The sequence below is a fragment of the Peromyscus maniculatus genome, chromosome 2 (assembly GCF_049852395.1).
Source record: "Peromyscus maniculatus bairdii isolate BWxNUB_F1_BW_parent chromosome 2, HU_Pman_BW_mat_3.1, whole genome shotgun sequence".
Taxonomy (NCBI): Eukaryota; Metazoa; Chordata; class Mammalia; order Rodentia; family Cricetidae; genus Peromyscus; species Peromyscus maniculatus.
Genome location: NC_134853.1, coordinates 2,056,882 through 2,062,881, shown reverse-complemented (window position 1 = coordinate 2,062,881; position 6,000 = coordinate 2,056,882). Strand labels below are relative to the sequence as shown.

General features: G+C 37.5%; 1 long non-coding RNA gene across 1 annotated transcript in view; it reads right to left on the bottom strand.

Annotated features, from left to right (window-relative positions):
- Positions 1–4,070: 4,070 nt before the first annotated feature.
- LOC121827117 (uncharacterized) overlaps positions 4,071–6,000 on the bottom strand; it is a 95,836-nt gene continuing 93,906 nt past the window's right edge. The window contains exon 3 of the long non-coding RNA XR_013048910.1: positions 4,071–4,356. This is a non-coding gene — a long non-coding RNA (uncharacterized LOC121827117). The remainder of the gene's footprint in view (positions 4,357–6,000) is intronic.

The following is a 6,000-nucleotide window of genomic DNA, read 5'->3' as shown; positions in this document are numbered from 1 at the left end:
CGATAAGTCTTGTGAGAATACAGGAAACTATGAAACCATTTGCAGTAGTGGTGTGCACATAAACCAGAACAGTTTACCAGAGATAAATTGATAATAACACTGAGCTTAGATTTTCTTTCTGTTTAAGAAATTCTAATTTTAACACTTTCTTCAGTAAATGAAAATTGAAAGCTATTTGTACAAGGATGTGCCCTGTAGTGATGTCAGCAGAAGTGTAAATTGAAATCAATGTTTGAATTTAAAAATACAAGAGCAGGTTCACAAATATCCAGGAGAAGAAGCCAAATCTCTATGTTCTGACACAGGAAAATGTTATTCACCAGTGAGTGAGTACTGAAAGTGGAGCTGAGCCTGGTGGAGCACGTCTGTAAGGCCACCTACTCAGTAGAAAGACAAGTGCCACACCTGCTTGGGCTTCAAGGAAATCCTGTGTGACTTGATAAGATCCTGTCTTAAAATACAACAAAAAATAAGTACTAGGCACATGCTTCAATTTTCCTCGCATGAACGGACCCTTACATTCAGTCCTCAGTACAAAAAAATAAGCAGGGGAAAGTAGGCTGTACAAAGAATAGTAAACAAATTATAGTCCATTTTATGCATATTAAAATTTGTGTGCAGAAGACAATAGGTACTTTTCTTTAATTTAAAATTTTTTACTTCTATTTTGAAGAGTTACTTAAGTGCTTCTCTTAGGCAATATGGAGATCCTCTGATTCACTTAAAATTGTTGTTTCCTAGGAAGCAAAGCTGTCTATATCTTAGATGATCAATTTCCCAGGAAGCGAAAGTAATCTGGGAACTTAAACACAAGGAGATGCATTAGAACTCTCTCACCAAAGCCTGTGTCAGAGAAAACCCAAAATGTGACTACTTCAAGAAAACAATGAAGGTAGACTCACAACAAGGTCTAAAAAGAGGATTTCTGGAGTTTGGGGAAGACAGGTTTTCTATTAGAACTGTTATCAGAACAATTGGAAACAACTTAGACACAAGTGTATGTGCTCTGGAAAACCACAACACATAACCTAAAGAACTGAAAACTTTTATTCAACAAATGTTTTATGAATACTGTGCTGGAGGTAACTGTTTTCCAACACTGGATGAAACAGTGAACCAAAACCTCAGTATCTTCTCTTCATGGAACCCTGAGGCTATTATGGAAAAAAAAAGTCACTAAACACAATACACACACACACACACACACACACACACACACACACACACACACACGAAATGCACTATGTAATGTTGGGATTATGGAGTGAAATATTACTTGGGAGTGCTAGGTTGAATAAAAATATTATTCAACCACAGCCAGAAACAAGCCATCAGGGAAAGATGGCTCCAGGGAGCAGGGCCAGGCCACACACTGAATATGCTTGTTTTAGAAGGGACATGAAACTACCAAAGAGTGTGTGTTGGCAGGGAATAATTGGACATGAGAGATCGTGAAGGGCCAGGCTATGCTTGGCATCCAATGCCCTTCTAGGACTGTGGTTCTTTCTCTGCAATAGAGGGGGTCACTGGAGGATTCTGAGCAAAAGTAGCCTTGACTGGGGCCAAATCAGGAATTAGTTATTCAGAGGGTAGCAGTTGTCTTCACAGTGGCCTGGATCATCAATAACTGCCTTTTAAACTAAGTTATGAATTTTTGTGCATATGAGGAATGGATCTAACTCTTTCATAAAGTTTTCATTTTTTGCAACAATTATATTATCAGAAAAATAGTAGTATAATGGCAGCCAAATATAGCAAAAAGAGAAACACTGTGTAAAAATGAGGCAATTTATGGTCAGCATCATAAAGGAAGAGAGGAAGGAACTTTCTCTGGAGTACACTGGAAGGACCTGCTAGGAGATGTGTTTGTGCGCATATTTATGTAAGATTTTAGGAATTTCCATCCTGACACCCTTAATCTCCCCTGGAGCATATAAAAAGGTTAATTTGCTTAGAGAAAGATTCTAGAGTTGGAATTGGGGACTTGAAGCGGTTGGCAAACATTTGAAATAGCTGTAGTGGGAAATGGAGCTGAGAAGGCAGCTGAAATTGAGAACCATAAAAATATAGTGTCACCATTGCTCACATTTATGTGACTTTCTCCAGCAGTCCCTAGCATCTCAGAAAACAGAGTAGAAAGGGCAGATGTTTAGAGTAAACCAAGCTTCTGAACTCAGTGCAATATCAGCAGGCTTGGTCTGAGATACACCATCAAAGATAAAATTCATCTTTCATCATTTAGGCAATTACAAAGTAGACAAAGCATATGAAACAGAGTATTTAAATCTTTACCACCAAATAATCAAAAACAGCATCACCTGAGGGATAGAAACAAAGGAGGCAAGACTTACAGTTGTACAAGCTAATATCACATATATAGCTATATCTCAGTGGAAGGGTAAGCACAGATCCCAGAGATCTGGCTGCATACAGTGGCTGAGTTCTGAGCTCTGAAAGGTATAAGTAGCCAGGGCTGATGGTAGGGGAATAACCCTACAAAGATGGCTCCAGAGTTCTGCAGAGGATTTCATCTGATCATTTGACAAAGGATCCATCAGCAGATACATGGAAGGAGGAAAGTACCAGAAGTCATGGCAAGAAGAACTAAAGAAAAGAAGTACAACAATCCCTCCCATTGATACAAAAGAAGGAAGATCTCATGTTTTCTAAGTCATAATAGAAAGACTCCCATATGTAAGGATAATCAAATAGGTAGGGCATGAGAACTGGGATCTAAATATGAACACAGGATATACCTTATTGAATTCCACTTAAAAGTAGACCTCAAAAACTGATTCCAAATAATATCATCCTGGTCTAGAATAAAGCTAGATAGCATGTGCTTTAGTTAGGGTTTCTATTGCTGTGAAGAGACACCATGACCACTGCAACTCTTAGAAAGGAAAACATTTAATTGGGGTGGCTCATTTACAGTTTCAAAGGATTAGTCCATTATCATCACGGTAGAACATGGCAGTGTGCAGGCGGACATGGTGCTGGAGATGAGAGTGCTACACCTCACCAGCAACAGGAATTGGACTGTATATCACGCTGAGAGAAGCTTGAGCAAGAGACCTCAAAGCCCACCTCCACGCTTCCTCCAACAAGGCCACACCTACTTCATCAAGGCCATACCTCCTAATAGAGCCATCCCCTTTGGGGGCCATTTTCTTTTAAAACCACCATAATATGTTAAAAAATAAAAATGATAAAAATTCATAATTATTAGTATTGAAAAATGAAACACTATTGAGCAAAATATTGAGCAGGAAAGTCATACTTCAAGTCAAGAGACATGTGAAGCCATGTAAAGAGAGACACAAATGACAGGTGGAGAGAATTATCTTTTGCACTATCAAATAGCATTCTATCAAATAGCATTAAGTCAGAAACAAATTCCATATATTTTAAAAATTAGAAGAAATTATGGTCTTGTTAAAAGTAATAGAATATTGAAATTTAATATGAGACTTAAAATTCACTGAAATTAACAGCCAATGAGGCAGAATGAATGATTGTGGAGTTAGTCATAAGATATGGCAATATTAATATTTCAAAATAAGAATCAGAGTAAAATAGTATTGAATCAAATGAACAACAGAAAAAAATGAACGTTGAAAACTATGGAAAATTCCAAGCAGTTGCAAGAACTTCTGTGGTTAAGAGAACCCCAGAAAGAAAAGAGAAAAATGAAATGAATAAACAAATAAATTTCAAATTTTCTAAGTTTGGTGAAAATTATTAACTTTATAAATCTAAAAATTCAACAAAGATTAGGCAAAAGGAATAAGAACAAAACTATGCCAATATATTAAAATTATAAAATAAAAACAATAATGAAGAAAATCTTGCAGGCACCTCTTTGGTGGGGGGAAGAAGACATTATTTCCAAGGTAACAAAAGAAAGACAACAGAATTTATACTGTAAAACATGCATATTTAAAGACAATGGGTTGATATATTTGAAAAAAATTAGTGAACCATTTATTCAGCAAGAATTCTACATCCAGCAAACATAACTTTCAAGTGAATATAAGACTTCTAGTGTCTTCTTAGTGTGTCGAAAGCTGAAAAGGACATCTCTTCAATTAAAAAGAGCTATGGAAGAGGCTACACTATTGTATGGATATCCCTTCCAAACCACTTGTAGGAAACATCTTCCTTAATGCACAATTCTTAAGAAATGAGAACTTTGAGAAGTCAAAAGGCCACAAAGAAGGGCTGGGGAGACAGCTCAGCAGCTAAGAGTACTTGCTGTTCTTGTAGAGGACCTGAGTTCAATTGTCAGCACCCACATGGTGGTTCACAAACATTTGTAATTCTAGTTTCAGGGAGTCCAGTGACCTCTTCTGACCTCTGTGGGTACAAGAAATGCACATTGAACCCAGACATAAATGCAGCCAAAACACTCAAACATATAAAATAAGTATATCTAAAGGCCACGAAGACGGTTTTCACAGCTGAATTAGTGCCAACGATGGAAGAGCTCAGAGCTCTGAGTGTGGGCTTCTTCTCTTTTGACCCTACTCCTCCCTGTCCATTCTCTTTCACATCCATGTGGTGTGTCCCACACAACCAGAAGTCCTTCCAGTGCAAGCTCCCTGGTCTTAGATTTTCCAGAACCAAGAACAATGAGCAAAAACATTTATTTTTCTATACATTTTCCTGTCTTTGGTATTCTGTTGTAACAGCACCAAACAGGCTAAGGCAGAGGATAATACACAAAACATTAACAACAGCAACAGAAAAGTCTGATAACTTTCTTAAGATCATAGAATCCCAAAACATTGTCAGGTCCCAAAAAAGATGAGCCCTTCCAAAATCTTTTATGATGCAAGACTTGTTTTCCTAGGGTACAGAGACAAGATATACACACCTGTGCTCAGGTAAGGATAGACAGAGAAACTGTACCAATGATTAGTTGGCTAATCACATGAAGAAGTCCATCCTGGCAATTAAGAGACTGACTATGTAGACAGCCTTCTGTTTCTTTGCATGAGTTACTGCACACAGACAAGCACAATTACTATCCAATTTTAATTTTGTAGACCAGTCTTTCCTGTGTTACACCTCCCTTCCCCCTGGTGTCTCTTAGCACATGTAAGTCTAGGACTCGGGATGCCCTTGCCTCAGACTCCTGAGTACTGGCACTGCTTTAGGTGGTTTGGCTGTGTATTTCTACACTTGGTTCTCTTTAATTCTGCCTTTACTCAGAGTTCCCTTATCCTCTTCCTTCTTTATTGTTCCTGCTTCAATTCCTCTTGTCCTAGTGTTAACTACCTGGTTGTTAAGCTTGTTTTACTTTCCCTTCCTACTCTTCCTAATTAATATTGTGGAAGACACTGTATGATGAGCTGATGAGCTATACCCTCGGGCAAGTGGGATAGAGTGATAGAATGATACATCAACCCTACTATAAACCAGTCCCACTTGAACACTGGAAATGTTCAAACTAAAAGAGTACATGTGAACTCTAGCCAGTGTCATTAACTCAGATGTGCCTGTCCTATTGCAGAAACCAAGGAACATGAAAAATCAAGGCAGCACAACCCCAAACACTTATACATTCCAATATGAATGAATTGGGTGAAATTACAAATGAAGAATTCAAAATAATGACTGTAAAGAATGCTCAATGAAATAAAAAAATAGACACAAAATCCTGAATGAATTTAAAGAGAATACAGACAAAAGCTGAATGAAATAAGGAAGTTAAGACAGGATATGAAAATAAGTTCAATAAAGTGATAGAAACACTAACTGAAATGAAAATCTCAATGAGCCAAGAAAAATCTCCAGTGTGATGCTTCATCAATAGGACGGATCAAGTAAAAGACAGGACAGCAGTGCTCAAAGTAAAGTGGATGACTTTGAATAACTATATAACAGTGCAGATAGAATTAAAAAGTATGAACAGAATAGTTGATATTTATGGAATGCCATATGACTATATGAATCATGGGTATAGAAGAGTATGAGCTAAAGCCATGGAAAATGTTT